Here is an 18,538-nt window from a genome sequence, read left to right as displayed (position 1 = left end):
CCCTAACCCTCTCCTCCTCTCCAGGACTGTCTGATTCCTCTGTACAGTGAAGCTCTCAGCTCCTGTAAACAGCAGGACGTCCAGCCGTGGCTCCACGCACTGAGATACACCATCTACCAGAGACAGCTACTGCTCAGGCTGAAAGGTGTGTGTGTGTGTGTGTGTGTGTGTGTGTGTGTGTGTGTGTCCCTGTGTGTGTGTGTGTGTGTGTGTGTCCCTGTGTGTGTGTGTGTGTGTGTCCCTGTGTGTGTGTGTGTGTGTGTGTGTGTGTCCCTGTGTGTGTGTGTGTCCCTGTGTGTGTGTGTGTCCCTGTGTGTGTGTGTGTCCCTGTGTGTGTGTGTGTCCCTGTGTGTGTGTGTGTCCCTGTGTGTGTGTGTGTCCCTGTGTGTGTGTGTGTCCCTGTGTGTGTGTGTGTGTGTCCCTGTGTGTGTGTGTGTGTCCCTGTGTGTGTGTCCCTGTGTGTGTGTCCCTGTGTGTGTGTGTGTGTGTGTGTGTGTGTGTCCCTGTGTGTGTGTGTGTCCCTGTGTGTCCCTGTGTGTGTGTGTGTCCCTGTGTGTGTGTGTGTCCCTGTGTGTGTCCCTGTGTGTGTGTGTGTGTGTGTGTGTGTGTGTCCCTGTGTGTGTGTGTGTCCCTGTGTGTGTGTGTGTGTGTGTGTGTGTGTGTGTGTCCCTGTGTGTGTGTCCGTGTGTGTGTGTCCCTGTGTGTGTGTGTGTGTCCCTGTGTGTGTGTCCCTGTGTGTGTGTCCCTGTGTGTGTGTGTCCCTGTGTGTGTGTGTGTGTCCCTGTGTGTGTGTGTGTGTCCCTGTGTGTGTGTGTGTGTCCCTGTGTGTGTCCCTGTGTGTGTGTGTGTGTGTGTGTCCCTGTGTGTGTGTGTGTGTGTCCCTGTGTGTGTGTGTGTGTCCCTGTGTGTGTGTGTGTGTGTCCCTGTGTGTGTGTGTGTGTGTCCCTGTGTGTGTGTGTGTGTGTGTGTCCCTGTGTGTGTGTGTGTGTGTGTGTCCCTGTGTGTGTGTGTCCCTGTGTGTGTGTGTCCCTGTGTGTGTGTGTGTGTGTTGTGTGTGTGTGTCCCTGTGTGTGTGTGTGTCCCTGTGTGTGTGTGTGTGTGTCCCTGTGTGTGTGTGTGTGTCCCTGTGTGTGTGTGTGTGTCCCTGTGTGTGTCCCTGTGTGTCCCTGTGTGTGTCCCTGTGTGTGTGTGTGTGTCCCTGTGTGTGTGTGTGTGTGTGTCCCTGTGTGTGTGTGTGTGTGTCCCTGTGTGTGTGTGTGTGTGTCCCTGTGTGTGTGTGTGTCCCTGTGTGTGTGTGTGTGTGTCCCTGTGTGTCCCTGTGTGTCCCTGTGTGTGTGTGTGTGTCCCTGTGTGTGTGTGTGTGTGTCCCTGTGTGTGTGTGTCCCTGTGTGTGTGTGTGTGTGTGTGTGTGTGTCCCTGTGTGTGTGTGTGTGTCCCTGTGTGTGTGTGTGTGTATGTCCCTGTGTGTGTGTGTCCCTGTGTGTGTGTGTCCCTGTGTGTGTGTCCCTGTGTGTGTGTGTGTGTGTGTGTGTCCCTGTGTGTGTGTGTGTGTCCCTGTGTGTGTCCCTGTGTGTGTGTGTGTGTGTGTGTGTGTCCCTGTGTGTGTGTGTGTGTGTCCCTGTGTGTGTGTGTGTGTCCCTGTGTGTGTGTGTGTGTGTCCCTGTGTGTGTGTGTGTGTGTCCCTGTGTGTGTGTGTGTGTGTGTGTCCCTGTGTGTGTGTGTGTGTGTGTGTCCCTGTGTGTGTGTGTGTCCCTGTGTGTGTGTGTGTCCCTGTGTGTGTGTGTGTCCCTGTGTGTGTGTGTGTCCCTGTGTGTGTGTGTGTCCCTGTGTGTGTGTGTGTCCCTGTGTGTGTGTGTGTGTGTCCCTGTGTGTGTGTGTGTGTCCCTGTGTGTGTGTGTGTGTCCCTGTGTGTGTCCCTGTGTGTGTCCCTGTGTGTGTCCCTGTGTGTGTGTGTGTGTCCCTGTGTGTGTGTGTGTGTGTGTCCCTGTGTGTGTGTGTGTGTGTCCCTGTGTGTGTGTGTGTGTGTCCCTGTGTGTGTGTGTGTGTCCCTGTGTGTGTGTGTGTGTGTCCCTGTGTGTCCCTGTGTGTCCCTGTGTGTGTGTGTGTCCCTGTGTGTGTGTGTGTGTCCCTGTGTGTGTGTGTGTGTCCCTGTGTGTGTGTGTGTGTGTGTGTGTGTGTCCCTGTGTGTGTGTGTGTGTCCCTGTGTGTGTGTGTGTGTGTATGTCCCTGTGTGTGTGTGTCCCTGTGTGTGTGTGTCCCTGTGTGTGTGTCCCTGTGTGTGTGTGTGTGTGTGTGTGTCCCTGTGTGTGTGTGTGTGTCCCTGTGTGTGTGTGTGTGTCCCTGTGTGTGTGTGTGTCCCTGTGTGTGTGTGTGTCCCTGTGTGTGTGTGTGTGTCCCTGTGTGTGTGTGTGTGTGTGTCCCTGTGTGTGTCCCTGTGTGTGTGTGTGTTCCTGTGTGTGTGTGTGTCCCTGTGTGTGTGTGTGTGTGTGTCCCTGTGTGTGTGTGTGTGTCCCTGTGTGTGTGTGTGTGTGTCCCTGTGTGTGTGTGTGTGTGTGTCCCTGTGTGTGTTTCTGCTCTCTTAAACGCTGTGCTGTATTTGTGTGTGTGTGTGTTGTCCCCATCGCTGTGTCTTTGTCATGTGACTCACGTTAACCCTCTCCCTCTTCCTGTGTTCCATTACCCAGGCTCCTCTGCTCTGCTGGATGGCCACCTGATGGAACTATGTCTGACGGCCATCAAATTCGCCCGGAAACAGGGGAACATCGCCCTGGCAACGCGTCTGCTGGGCCAGTGCAGCGAGGAAGAGGAGGAGGGGGAGGAGGAGGGGTTGAGCCGTGCATTCAGGCGTCTGTCACTAGCGGGTGCTGTGGGGGAGAAGTGGGGACCTGAACTACAGATCGAGAAGGCTAAAGTCCTCTGCACCGCGGGTGTGTGTGTGTGTGTGTGTGTGTGTGTGTCTCTGTATGTGTGTGTGTGTGTGTTTTGGCTTTACTCGTCTTTCTCTTATTCCTCCCCCAACCTTCTCTCATGCTCCACCTCTCTCCCCTCCTCTCCCCGTCTCCCCTCCAGGTCAGTCCCTGGTAGCCATGGAGATGTTGAGTTCCTGTGCTCTGTCTTTCTGTCGCTCAGGGAAGTGTGAGCGAGCCGCCTGTCGCTCCGTCCTCACTCTGTGTAAGTAGTGGTTTCACTGTGTCACAAATGGCCCCCTAATTCCCTACGTAGGGGCTCTTATTGGGGGGGATAGAGTGCTATTTGAGATGCAAGGCGTGCCAGCGTTGGTAACAGTCTCCCTGTGCATGCTGGGTAATGGATGCCTGATGCTCTGTTCCAACCATCTGTCTCTGTGTCTGTAGGTAAGTGGCTGCTGGCGGACTGGAAGGACATGACCCCTCAGCTCAAACAGGTGGTGAAGAGGTCAGGGGTCATGACCCCAGGGGTCGCCGCCTTGCCCCCCATCAGCCGGAACATCACAGCCCTGCTGGAGCTACCCCTAGAGGACCAGGGCATGCCCCGAATCACAGCTGAGACCACAGGTAGGACACCCCCCCTCCCTGACGCCTCTTCCTCCAGTCTACCCTACACCCTAACCCCTCTCTCTCTGCCTCTTGTGAGTGTAGGAAAACCAGACTTGATCCCGGAGCAGCTCTACCAGTCTGTACCCTAACCCCTACACCCTAACCCCTCTTTTCCTCCAGTCTGTACCCTAACCCCTACACCCTAACCCCTCTCTTCCTCCAGTATGTACCCTAACCCCTACACCCTATCCCCTCTCTCTCTCTGCCTCCATAGTGAGTGTGGGTTTAGGAGAACCAGACTTGGTCCTGGGGCAGCTCTACCAGTCTGTACCCTAACCCCTACACCCTAACCCCTCTCTCTCTGCCTCCATAGTGAGTGTGGGGGTAGGAGAACCAGACTTGGTCCTGGGGCAGTTCTACCAGTCTGTACCCTAACCCCTACACCCTAACCCCTCTCTTCCTCCAGTCTGTACCCTAACCCCTACACCCTAACCCCTCTCTCTCTCTGCCTCCATAGTGAGTGTGGGGGTAGGAGAACCAGACTTGGTCCTGGGGCAGCTCTACCAGTCTGTACCCTAACCCCTACACCCTAACCCCCTCTCTCTCTGCCTCCATAGTGAGTGTGGGTGTAGGAGAACCAGACTTGGTCCTGGGGCAGCTCTACCAGTCTGTACCCTAACCCCTACACCCTAACCCCTCTCTCTCTCTGCCTCCATAGTGAGTGTGGGTGTAGGAGAACCAGACTTGGTCCTGGGGCAGCTCTACCAGTTGTCCACCAGTCAGGCTCCGGAGGTGGCCAAGTCCTGGGCGGCTCTCGCCAGCTGGGCCTATCGTTGGGGACGGAAGGTGGTCGACAACGCCAGGTACGTACAGTTCAAACATAAAGATATAAAACTGTATTTTTTTGTGAAGAATCAACAACAAGTGGGACACAATCATGAAGTGGAACGACATTTATTGGATATTTCAAACTTTTTTAACAAATCAAAAACTGAAAAATTGGGTGTGCAAAATTATTCAGCCCCTTTACTTTCAGTGCAGCAAGCTCTCTCCAGAAGTTCAGTGAGGATCTCTGAATGATCCAATGTTGACCTAAATGACTAATGATGATAAATACAATCCACCTGTGTGTAATCAAGTCTCCGTATAAATGCACCTGCACTGTGATAGTCTCAGAGGTCCGTTAAAAGCGCAGAGAGTATCATGCTCTCCTTTCACCTCTCCTCCCCTACGTCCGTCCGTTCCTTACTCCTCCCATCTCTCTCTCATCTCCTCCCTCCATCCCTCCAGTCAAGGTGAAGGTGTGCCCCTTCTCCCGGGAGAGAAGAAGGAGATCGAGGACCTTCTCCCAGAATGCACCAGTGAGGAGGACAAGGAGAACATCTTCAGCATCCTGGGTCAGGCCATGTGTCGACCTGCTGGAATACAGGTGTGTGTGCTCATGAGGAATGAATTAGTAACTATTGTTTTAGTATGTACACATCTCGTACTTTCTCCCGGTGTTCTGAAAAGATCATAGTTCATCCAGGATAGAAGTTTAGAACTGAGTCTACATGGAACTGCATAACTCAGTGGCTTGGTATGTGTTGTCTGTCTTTTTCCATGTATCTCTCTACCTCTTAGTCTCTATAGTCTTGGTTCCTGACTGTCTCTACCTCTTAGTCTCTATAGTCTTGGTTCCTGACTGTCTCTACCTCTTAGTCTCTATAGTCTTGGTTCCTGACTGTCTCTACCTCTTAGTCTCTATAGTCTTGGTTCCTGACTGTCTCTACCTCTTAGTCTCTATAGTCTTGATTCCTGACTGTCTCTACCTCTTAGTCTCTACAGTCTTGGTTCCTGACTGTCTCTACCTCTTAGTCTCTATAGTCTTGATTCCTGACTGTCTCTACCTCTTAGACTCTATAGTCTTGAATTCCTGACTGTCTCTACCTCTTAGTCTCTATAGTCTTGAATTCCTGACTGTCTCTATAGTCTTGATTCCTGACTGTCTCGACCTCTTTTAGTCTCTATAGTCTTGGTTCCTGACTGTCTCTACCTCTTAGACTCTATAGTCTTGGTTCCTGACTGTCTCTACCTATTTTAGTCTCTATAGTCTTGGTTCCTGACTGTCTCTACCTCTTAGTCTCTATAGTCTTGAATTCCTGACTGTCTCTACCTCTTAGTCTCTATAGTCTTGGTTCCTGACTGTCTCTACCTCTTAGACTCTATAGTCTTGATTCCTGACTGTCTCTACCTCTTAGTCTCTATAGTCTTGATTTCTGACTGTCTCTACCTCTTTTAGTCTCTATAGTTTTGATTCCTGACTGTCTCTACCCCTTTTACTCTATAGTCTTGATTCCTGACTGTCTCTTCCTCTTTTAGGCTCTATAGTCTTGGTTCCTGACTGTCTCTACCCCTTTTAGACTCTATAGTCTTGATTCCTGACTGTCTCTACCTCTTAGTCTCTATAGTCTTGGTTCCTGACTGTCTCTACCTCTTAGACTCTATAGTCTTGGTTCCTGACTGTCTCTACCCCTTTTAGACTCTATAGTCTTGATTCCTGACTGTCTCTTCCTCTTTTAGGCTCTATAGTTTTGATTCCTGACTGTCTCTACCCCTTTTAGACTCTATAGTCTTGATTCCTGACTGTCTCTTCCTCTTTTAGGCTCTATAGTCTTGGTTCCTGACTGTCTCTACCCCTTTTAGACTCTATAGTTTTGATTCCTGACTGTCTCTACCCCAATTCGGCGTGTGCTACATCTCCAATTTGCCGCGCGGCTCTTGGCAGGTCTGGGTTTGGGATTCACCATCTGCCTGCTCATAACTCTCTCTCTCCCCCACCTCCTCTCTCTCTCCCCCACCTCCTCTCTCTCTCCCCCACCTCCTCTCTCTCTCTCCCCCACCTCCTCTCTCTCTCTCCTCCACCTCCTCTCTCTCTCTCCCCCCCCCCCTCTCTCTCTCTCCCCCACCTCCTCTCTCTCTCTCCCCCACCTCCTCTCTCTCTCTCTCCCCCACCTCCTCTCTCTCTCTCCCCCACCTCTCTCTCTCTCTCCCCACCTCCTCTCTCTCCCCACCTCCTCTCTCTCTCCCCCACCTCCTCTCTCTCTCCCCACCTCCTCTCTCTCTCCCCCACCTCCTCTCTCTCTCCCCCACCCTCCTCTCTCTCCCCACCTCCTCCTCTCTCCCCCACCTCCTCTCTCTCTCTCCCCACCTCCCTCTCTCTCTCCCCACCTCCTCTCTCTCTCTCTCCCCCACCTCCTCTCTCTCTCTCCCCCACCTCCTCTCTCTCTCTCCCCCACCTCCTCTCTCTCTCTCCCCCACCTCCTCTCTCTCCCTCCAGGATGAGGACATGGCCCTGCAGCAGGAGGATGAGGAGGAGGATGACATGGTGGATGTGATCTGGAGACAGCTGCTGTCTGCCTGTCCCTGGCTGGAGGAGCAGGGGGAGGTGGAGGGGGTCCAGGGTGGGGGTAGTGGGGTGATGGAGGGTCTAATCCGTGTCTGGAGGAGGGTGGTGGACAGGATCTTCAGTCTCTACAGGGTCTCCTGCGGTGCCTACTTCACCTTCCTCAAACTCAACGCTGGACAGGTGGGTGGAACTCAGTCTCTCTCCAGGGGGGACTGGGACTGGCAGGGGGTACTGGCAGGGCGTACTGGGACTGGCAGGGGGGCTGGGACTGGCAGGGGGTACTGTACATCCACCCATCTCTTCCTCCATCCCTCCATGTCTCTCTTCTTCCTCTGTCAGGTTCCCATCGATGAGGATGACCCCAAGCTGCTGCTGACCAATCAGAACAGCAAGCAGAGTAACGACGATATCATCGTCATGGCGACGCTGCGGTTGCTACGGCTGCTGGTGAAGCATGCCGGGGAGCTGAGGGAGGGGCTTGAGCTTGGGCTCGCCTCAACCCCCACCGCCCCCTGGAGAGGTAACACACACAGACCCCCACTGGCCCCTAGAGAGGTAACACACTGGCCCCTAGAGAGGTAACACACTGACCCCCACCGGCCCCTGGAGAGGTAACACACTGACCCCTGGAGAGGTAACACACTGGCCCCTGGAGAGGTAACACACTGGCCCCTGGAGAGGTAACACACTGGCCCCTGGAGAGGTAACACACTGGCCCCTGGAGAGGTAACACACTGGCCCCTGGAGAGGTAACACACTGGCCCCTGGAGAGGTAACACACTGACCCCTGGAGAGGTAACAACACACTGACCCCTGGAGAGGTAACACACTGACCCCTGGAGAGGTAACACACTGACCCCTGGAGAGGTAACACACTGACCCCCACTACTGGCCCCTGGAGAGGTAACACACTGACCCCCACTACTGGCCCCTGGAGAGGTAACACACTGGCCCCTGGAGAGGTAACACACTGACCCCCACTACTGGCCCCTGGAGAGGTAACACACTGACCCCCACTACTGGCCCCTGGAGAGGTAACACACTGCCCCCCACTGGCCCCTGGAGAGGTAACACACTGGCCCCTGGAGAGGTAACACACACTGACCCCCACTGGCCCCTAGAGAGGTAACACACTGGCCCCTAGAGAGGTAACACACACTGACCCCCACTGGCCCCTAGAGAGGTAACACACACTGACACCCACTGGCCCCTAGAGAGGTAAAACACTGACCCCTAGAGAGGTAACACACTGACCCCCACTGGCCCCTAGAGAGGTAACACACTGGCCCCTAGAGAGGTAACACACTGACCCCTGGAGAGGTAACACACTGACCCCCACTGGCCCCTAGAGAGGTAACACACTGACCCCCACTGGCCCCTGGAGAGGTAACACACTGACCCCCACTGGCCCCTGGAGAGGTAACACACTGACCCCCACTGGCCCCTAGAGAGGTAACACACTGAGCCCCACTGGCCCCTAGATAGGTAACACACTGACCCCTACTGGCCCCTAGAGAGGTAACACACGCCGACCCCCACTGGCCCCTAGAGAGGTAACACACGCTGACCCCCACTGGCCCCTGGAGAGGTAACACACTGACCCCCACTGGCCCCTGGAGGGGTAACACACTGACCCCCACTGACCCCTGGAGGGGTAACACACTGACCCCCACTGACCCCTGGAGGGGTAACACACTGACCCCCACTGACCCCTGGAGGGGTAACACACTGACCCCCACTGACCCCTGGAGGGGTAACACACTGACCCCCACTGACCCCTGGAGGGGTAACACACTGACCCCCACTGACCCCTGGAGGGGTAACACACTGACCCCCACTGACCCCTGGAGGGGTAACACACTGACCCCCACTGACCCCTGGAGGGGTAACACACTGACCCCCACTGACCCCTGGAGGGGTAACACACTGACCCCCACTGACCCCTGGAGGGGTAACAGACACTGACCCCTGGAGGGGTAACACACCCACTGACCCCCACTGACCCCCCCTGGAGGGGTAACACACAGACCCCCACTGACCCCTGGAGGGGTAACACACATAGACCCCCACTGGCCCCTGGAGAGGTAACACACAGACCCCCACTGACCCCTGGAGGGGTAACACATGACTGACCCCCACTGACCCCTGGAGGGTAACACACTGACCCCCACTGACCCCTGGAGGGGTAACACACTGACCCCCACTGACCCCTGGAGGGGTAACACACTGACCCCCACTGACCCCTGGAGGGGTAACACACTGACCCCCACTGACCCCTGGAGGGGTAACACACATAGACCCCCACTGGCCCCTGGAGAGGTAACACACAGACCCCCACTGACCCCTGGAGGGGTAACACACAGACCCCCACTGACCCCTGGAGGGGTAACACACATAGACCCCCACTGGCCCCTGGAGAGGTAACACACATAGACCCCCACTGACCCCTGGAGGGGTAACACACATAGACCCCCACTGGCCCCTGGAGAGGTAACACACTGACCCCCACTGACCCCTGGAGGGGTAACACACATAGACCCCCACTGACCCCTGGAGGGGTAACACACCTAGACCCCCACTGGCCCCTGGAGAGGTAACACACAGACCCCCACTGGCCCCTGGAGAGGTAACACACTAAAATATATATAATAAAAAAACACACTGACCCCCACTGGAGGGGTAACACACCTAAGACCCCCACTGGCCCCTGGGAGGTCAACTCCACAGACCCCCACTGGCCCCTGGAGAGGTAATTCAACCCCTCTCCCCACCCAGCTGTTCCCCACTGGACCCTGGAGAGGTAACACACAGACCCCACTGGCCCCTGGAGGGTAGCTAACACCCCTCCCCCATAGACCCAGTCTCCTGGAGCTGTTCTATATTTCTCCTGAAGGCTCCTGTTAGACTCCTAGAAAGGAATGAATATTTAATAAACTGACATTCTAGTGTCAGACCTAGAACACATAATGGAGAGATCATCTACAGTTAGTTGAGACCTTTCCTGCCTCTCCTGTCTCCTGCTAATTCAACCCCTCTCCCCTCCAGCTGTTCTGTCTCCTGGTAATTCAACCCCTCCCCCCCTCCAGCTGTTCTCTCTCCTGTCTCCTGTTAATTCAACCCCTCTCCCCTCCAGCTGTTCTCTCTCCTGTCTCCTGCTAATTCAACCCCCTCTCCCCTACCCAGCTGTTCTCTCTCCTGTCTCCTGCTAATTCAACCCTCCCCTCCACCCAGCTGTTCTCTCTCCTGTCTCCTGCTAATTCAACCCCTCCCCCCCACCCAGCTGTCCTCTCTCTCCTGTCTCCTGCTAATTCAACCCCTCCCCCACCCCTCCACCCAGCTGTTCTCCCCCACCCAGCTGTCTCCTGTCTCCTGCTAATTCAACCCCTCCCCCCACCCAGCTGTTCTCTCTCCTGTCTCCTGTTAATTCAACCCCTCTCCCCTCCAGCTGTTCTCTCTCCTGTCTCCTGTCTCCTGTTCTCTCTCCTGTCTCCTGCTAATTCAACCCCCTCCCCTCCAGCTGTCTCCTCTAATTCAACCCCTCCTGTCTCCTGCTAATTCAAGCTGTTCCCCTCTCCCTCCACCCAGCTGTTCTCTCTCCTGTCTCCTGGTAATTCAACCCCTCCCCCCTCCAGCTGTTCTCTCTCCTGTCTCCTGCTAATTCAACCCCTCTCCCCTCCAGCTGTTCTCTCTCCTGTCTCCTGCTAATTCAACCCCTCTCCCCTCCAGCTGTTCTCTCTCCTGTCTCCTGCTAATTCAACCCCTCTCCCCTCCAGCTGTTCTCTCTCCTGTCTCCTGCTAATTCAACCCCTCTCCCCTCCAGCTGTTCTCTCTCCTGTCTCCTGCTAATTCAACCCCTCTCCCCTCCAGCTGTTCTCTCTCCTGTTAATTCAACCCTCTCAACCCCTCCAGCTGTTCTCCTGTCTCCTGGTAATTCAACCCCTCTCTCCCTCCAGCTGTTCCTGCTAAGTCAACCCCTCTCCTGTCTCCTGTTAATTCAACCCTCTCCCTCCAGCTGTTCCCCACCCAGCTCTCCTGTCTCCTGCTAATTCAACCCCTCTCCCCTCCAGCTGTTCTCCTCCAGGCACCCTCTCCCCTCCAGGCATCATCCCCCAGCTGTTCTCTCGTCTGAACCATCCAGAGGCTTACATCAGACAGAGTATCTGTAGTCTGCTGTGTCGCGTTGCCCAGGACTCACCACACCTCATCCTGTACCCTGCTATAGTCGGATCACTGTCTCTGGGAGGAGAGGCCCAGCACGCAGGTACACACACACACACACACACACTAGAGGTCGACCGATTGATTAGGGCTGATTTAATTAGGGCCGATTTCAAGTTTTCATAATCGGTCATCTGCATTTTTGGATGCCGATTCTGGCCCGGTTACATTGCAGTCCACGAGGAGACTGTGTGGCAGGCTTGACCACCTGTTACGCGAGTGCAGCAAGGAGCCAAGGATAAGTTGCTAGCTGGCATTAAACTTACCATATAAAAAACAATCAATCTTCACAGAATCACTAGTTAACTACACGTGGTTGATGATATTACGAGTGTAACTAGCTTGTCCTGCGTTGCATATAATTAATGCGGTGCCTGTTAATTTATCATCGAATCATCGAAGCCTACTTCGCCAAATGGGTGATGATTTAACAAAAGCGCATTTGTGAATAAAAGCACATCGTTCGTTGCTAAACAAATGTACGATAAACATCAATGTACCTCACGATAAACATCAATGTCCCTCACGATAAACATCAATGTCCCTCACGATAAACATCAATGTCCCTCACGGTAAACATCAATGTCCCTCACGATAAACATCAATGTCCCTAAACATCAATGTCCCTCCCTCGATAAACATCAAACATCAATGTCCCTCACGATCAATGTCCCTCACGATCAATGTCCCTCACGATAAACATCAATGTCCCTCACGATAAACATCAATGTAAACATCCCTCACGATAAACATCAATGTCCTCACGATAAACATCAATGTCCTCTCACGATAAACATCAATGTCAATGTCCTCACGATAAACATCAATGTCCTCACGATAAACATCAATGTCCCTCACGATAAACATCAATGTCCCTCACGATAAACATCAATGTCCCTAAACATCAATGTACCTCACGATAAACATCAATGTCCCTCACGATAAACATCAATGTCCCTCACGATAAACATCAATGTCCCTCACGATAAACATCAATGTCCCTCACGATAAACATCAATGTCCCTCACGATAAACATCAATGTCCCTCACGATAAACATCAATGTCCCTCACGATAAACATCAATGTCCCTCACGATAAACATCAATGTCCCTCACGATAAACACCAATGTCCCTCACGATAAACATCAATGTCCCTCACGATAAACATCAATGTCCCTCACGATAAACATCAATGTCCCTCACGATAAACATCAATGTCGATAAACATCAATTCTTAAAAAATCAATAAACATCAAGAATAAACATCAATACACAAGAATTTTTTTAAACCTGCATTTTTAGTTAAAAGAAATTCACGTTAGCAGGCAATATTAACTAGATAAATTGTGTCACTTCTCTTGCGTTCTGTGCAACAGAGTCAGCATCAACAACAGTTAGGAGCGAGGAGAGGGGACGGAAGCTATACTGTTACATTGGCAATACTATATAGTGCCTATAAGAACATCCAATAGTCAAAGGGATATGAAATACAAATGGAAGAGAGAAATGGCCCTATAATTACTTTAATAACTACAACCTTAAACTTCTTACCTGGGAATATTGAACCACCAGCTTTCATATGTTCTCATGTTCTGAGCAAGGAACTTAAACGTTTGCTTTTTTACATGGCACATATTGCACTTTTACTTTTTTTAAAACCTTCTCCGACATTGTGTTTTTGCATTATTTAAACCAAATTGTCTCAACTCGCCATAACATCTTTGTCTCCCAGGAAACAAGCTCCCGTCGGCCCTGCCCACCTTCCTGGGCAGCATGCAGGGGGAGGGGCTGTGTGAGGAAGGGGAGGGGACACTGGGCAGTAACCCCGCCTCCCAGGAGGAAGATGGGCGGGGTGAGGAGTTTCCTGCACTGTGCTCCAGCCAGGACCAGGCCATGATGCATGACTGCTACAGCAAGATAGTGGACAAGCTGTCTGCAGCCAACCCCACTATGGTGTTACAGGTAAACACTTCCCCCTACTGCAGCCAACCCCACTATGGTGTTACAGGTAAACACTTCCCCCTACTGCAGCCAACCACATTATGGTGTTACAGGTAAACACTTCCCCCTACTACAGCCAACCCCACTATGGTGTTACAGGTAAACACTTCCCCCCTACCACAACCCCACTATGGTGTTACAGGTAAACACTTCCCCCTACTGCAGCCAACCCCACTATGGTGTTACAGGTAAACACTTCCCTCTACTGCAGCCAAACATATTATGGTGTTACAGGTAAACACTTCCACCCCCTACTGCAGCCAAACACATTATGGTGTTACAGGTAAATACTTCCCTACCACAACCCCACTATGGTGTTACAGGTAAACACTTCCCCTACTGCAGCCAAACACATTATGGTGTTACAGGTAAATACTTCCCCCTACCACAACCCCACTATGGTGTTATAGGTAATTATACCTCCCCCTACTGCTGGTGTTACAGCTAAATGCTTCTCCTCATTACTGGTGTTACAGTTAATTATGTCCCCCTAGTCCTAGCTAGGCTCCCCCACTCATGCTCACATAATTATACCCTCTTGAATCATGTTACGTGGCATGTAGAGGTTTTTGAAATGGTGACTGAGTGTACTGTCCTTACTGGGGTACAACTGTTTCCAAACTAGAGGAGATCAAACTAGAGGGAGATCAATTATCTTTTATTTATTTATTTAATTATCGTTGAACTGGCTATTTAACACCATCCGGCATTCAGAGAAAGTGACCTTTCCTCAGTTCACTGATATATATATATATACACACAACGTTATTGGTGATAATATGGTGCAAACCATCATGTCCAATATGCTGTTTTCAAAGCTTGATTGTCACCAATAAGTTTTAATTCACTGGGTTAAATGGTTTTGTCTTTCCCTCTGCGAACTGACTGCATCTCCGTGGGCTGCGTGTCCGTGCACATTTAAAAATATATATATATAACAGGGACACACACAGGGACACACACACACACACAGGGACACACACACACACCAGATGTTAGAGGGAGAGCACACAGGGACACGGTCTACCCAGCCTGAGCAGTAGCTGTCTCTGGTAGATGGTGTCAGTGCGTCCGCTGGGTCCCCTATATATATATATTAGGTGCAGATGATCAGTAAGTACCAGAGGTGTGGGGTCAAATGACTTGGCCCCACCTCTGGTAAGCATATTGGTCGTCCTCTAAAATAAAAACCATGTGACTCTCCATGTGTCTGATCCGTGGGTCCTTCCAGGTGCAGATGCTAAAAGGAGAGTGGGAAAGCTTCCTGTGCTAACCACATGTGACTCTGTGTGTCTGTCCGTGGGTCCCCAGGTCCAGATGCTAGTGGGAAAGCTTCCTGTGCTGGGTCCCCACATGTGACTCTGTGTGTCTGTCCGTGGGTCCCCAGGTGCAGATGCTAGTGGGAAAGCTTCCTGTGCTAACCACATGTGACTCTGTGTGTCTGTCCGTGGGTCCCATGTGAAGTCCAAATGCTAGTGGGAGAGCTTCCTGTGCTAACCACATGTGACTCTGTGGGTCCCCAGGTGACTCTGTGTGTGTCTGTCCGTGGGTCCCCAGGTCCAGATGCTAGTGGGAGAGCTTCCTGTGCTAACCACATGTGACTCTGTGTGTCTGTCCGTGGGTCCCCAGGTCCAGATGCTAGTGGGAGAGCTGCGGCGCGTGACTCTGCTGTGGGATGAGTTGTGGCTGGGCGTCCTGCAGCAGCAACACATGCACGTCCTGCGCAGGATCCAACAGCTGGAGGACGAGGTCAAGAGAGTACAGAACAACAACACACTACGCAAGTGAGACACACACACACACACACACACACACACACACACACACACATACACACACACACACACACACACACACACACACACACACACACACACACACACACACACACACACACACACACACACACACACACACACACACACACACACACACACACACACTACTAGGGTACACACTACGCAAGTGAGTCACACACACACACACACACACACACACACACACACACTACTAGGGTACCACACACACACACACACTACGCAAGTGACACACAGGGTACACACTACGCAAGTGAGTCACACACACACACACACACACACACACACACACACACACACACACTACTAACACACACACTACGCAAGTGAGTCACACACACACACACACACACAACACACACACACACTACTAGGGTACACACTACGCAAGTGAGTCACACACACACACACACACACACACACACACACACACTACTAACACACACACACACACACACACTACACACAGTGAGACACACACACACACACACACACACACACACACACACACTACTAAGGTACACACTACGCAAGTGAGTCACACACACACACACACACACACACACACACACACACACACACACACACTACTAGGGTACACACTACGCAAGTGAGTCACACACACACACACACACACACACACACACACACACACACACACACACACACACACACTACTCCCAGGGTCACACACTACTAGGGTACACGCTACGCAAGTGAGTCACACACACACACACACACACTACTAGGGTACACACTACGCAAGTGAGTCTCACACACACACACAGCCTACGGCCCACACACACACACACACACACACACACACACACACACACACACACACCACTACTAGGGTACACACTACTGCAAGTGAGTCTCACACACACACACACACACACACACACACACACACACACACACACACACACACACTACTAGGGTACACACTACGCTGTCTCAGGTGAGTCACACACACGCTACTAGGGCACACGTAGTATAGGATTTGATTCATCAAACACCGGTTTCAGAATGACCCCAACTCCCAGTCACAAAACGGTTCATCAATGCACATAAGTAGCAGAATAGTGTGTGGTGGTCCAGTGGTTAGCTCTGCAGGCCCTGTCTCAGGTACTGGGTAGCCTAGGCCCTGTCTCAGGCCTACTGGGTAGCCCTGTCTCAGGTACTGGGTAGCCTCGGCCCTGTCTCAGGTACTGGGTAGCCTCGGCCCTGTCTCAGGTACTGGGTAGCCTCGGCCCTGTCTCAGGTACTGGGTAGCCTAGGCCCTGTCTCAGGTACTGGGTAGCCTCGGTACTGGGTAGCCTCGGCCCTGTCTCAGGTACTGGGTAGCCTCGGCCCTGTCTCAGGTACTGGGTAGCCTCGGCCCTGTCTCAGGTACTGGGTAGCCTCGGCCCTGTCTCAGGTACTGGGTAGCCTAGGTACTGGGTAGCCTCGGCCCTGTGTCAGGTACTGGGTAGCCTAGGTACTGGGTAGCCTCGGCCCTGTCTCAGGTACTGGGTAGCCTCGGCCCTGTGTCAGGTACTGGGTAGCCTCGGTACTGGGTAGCCTCGGCCCTGTCTCAGGTACTGGGTAGCCTCGGCCCTGTCTCAGGTACTGGGTAGCCCCTCAGGCCCTGTCTCAGCCCTGTACTCAGGGGTAGCCTCGGCCCTGTCTCAGGTACTGGGTAGCCTCGGCCCTGTCTCAGGTACTGGGTAGCCTCGGCCCTGTCTCAGGTACTGGGTAGCCTCGGCCCTGTCTCAGGTACTGGGTAGCCTCGGCCCTGTCTCAGGTACTGGGTAGCCTCGGCCCTGTCTCAGGTACTGGGTAGCCTCGGCCCTGTCTCAGGTACTGGGTAGCCTCGGCCCTGTCTCAGGTACTGGGTAGCCTCGGCCCTGTCTCAGGTACTGGGTAGCCTCGGCCCTTTCTCAGGTACTGGGTAGCCTCGGCCCTGTCTCAGGTACTGGGTAGCCTCGGCCCTGTCTCAGGTACTGGGTAGCCCGGCCCCTGTCTCAGGTACTGGGTAGCCTCGGCCCTGTCTCAGGTACTGGGTAGCCTCGGCCCTGTCTCAGGTACTGGGTAGCCTCGGCCCTGTCTCAGGTACTGGGTAGCCTCGGCCCTGTCTCAGGTACTGGGTAGCCCCGGCCCTGTCTCAGGTACTGGGTAGCCCCGGCCCTGTCTCAGGTACTGGGTAGCCCCGGCCCTGTCTCAGGTACTGGGTAGCCCGGCCCTGTCTCAGGTACTGGGTAGCCCCGGCCCTGTCTCAGGTACTGGGTAGCCCCGGCCCTGTCTCAGGTACTGGGTAGCCCCGGCCCTGTCTCAGGTACTGGGTAGCCCCGGCCCTGTCTCAGGTACTGGGTAGCCCCGGCCCTGTCTCAGGTACTGGGTAGCCCCGGCCCTGTCTCAGGTACTGGGTAGCCCCGGCCCCGTCTCAGGTACTGGGTAGCCCCGCCCCCGTCTCAGGTACTGGGTAGCCCCGGCCCCGTCTCAGGTACTGGGTAGCCCCGGCCCCGTCTCAGGTACTGGGTAGCCCCGGCCCCGTCTCAGGTACTGGGTAGCCCCGGCCCCGTCTCAGGTACTGGGTAGCCTCGGCCCCGTCTCAGGTACTGGGTAGCCTAGGCCCCATCTCAGGTACTGGGTAGCCTAGGCCCCGTCTCAGGTACTGGGTAGCCTAGGTACTGGGTAGCCTCGGCCCTGTGTCAGGTACTGGGTAGCCTAGGTACTGGGTAGCCTCGACCCTGTCTCAAATACTGGGTAGCCTCGGCCCTGTCTCAGGTACTGGGTAGCCTCGGCCCTGTGTCAGGTACTGGGTAGCCTCGGTACTGGGTAGCCTCGGCCCTGTCTCAGGTACTGGGTAGCCTCGGCCCTGTCTCAGGTACTGGGTAGCCTCGGCCCTGTCTCAGGTACTGGGTAGCCTCGGCCCTGTCTCAGGTACTGGGTAGCCTCGGCCCTGTCTCAGGTACTGGGTAGCCTCGGCCCTGTCTCAGGTACTGGGTAGCCTAGGCCCTGTCTCAGGTACTGGGTAGCCTCGGCCCTGTCTCAGGTACTGGGTAGCCTCGGCCCTGTCTCAGGTACTGGGTAGCCTCGGCCCTGTCTCAGGTACTGGGTAGCCTCGGCCCTGTCTCAGGTACTGGGTAGCCTCGGCCCTGTCTCAGGTACTGGGTAGCCTCGGCCCTGTCTCAGGTACTGGGTAGCCTCGGCCCTGTCTCAGGTACTGGGTAGCCTCGGCCCTGTCTCAGGTACTGGGTAGCCTCGGCCCTGGGTAGCCTAGGCCCTGTCTCAGGTACTGGGTAGCCTAGGTACTGGGTAGCCTAGGTACTGGGTAGCCTCGGCCCTGTCTCAGGTACTGGGTAGCCTCGGCCCTGTCTCAGGTACTGGGTAGCCTCGGCCCTGTCTCAGGTACTGGGTAGCCTCGGCCCTGTCTCAGGTACTGGGTAGCCTCGGCCCTGTCTCAGGTACTGGGTAGCCTCGGCTGCCAGAGGTGATGAGTTTCGTTCTGACCCTCTGCACTTCTCACTCGCTAACTATACAACACTGTCCTGTCTCAACGTGTATGTTTTAACCTCAGTCAAAGGGACATAGATGAACAGTGTGTCTCCTCTGT

At 53.9% G+C, this 18,538-nt stretch overlaps 1 pseudogene; it reads left to right on the top strand.

The window, feature by feature from the left end:
* LOC127930364 (serine/threonine-protein kinase SMG1-like) overlaps positions 1 to 18,538 on the top strand; it is a 104,805-nt pseudogene that overhangs the window by 68,191 nt on the left and 18,076 nt on the right.

The sequence above is a fragment of the Oncorhynchus keta genome, chromosome 5, assembly GCF_023373465.1.
Source record: "Oncorhynchus keta strain PuntledgeMale-10-30-2019 chromosome 5, Oket_V2, whole genome shotgun sequence".
In the NCBI taxonomy this organism is placed as follows: domain Eukaryota; kingdom Metazoa; phylum Chordata; class Actinopteri; order Salmoniformes; family Salmonidae; genus Oncorhynchus; species Oncorhynchus keta.
Note: the sequence above shows the minus strand (reverse complement) of the source record. Positions and strands in the feature narration are given on the sequence as shown.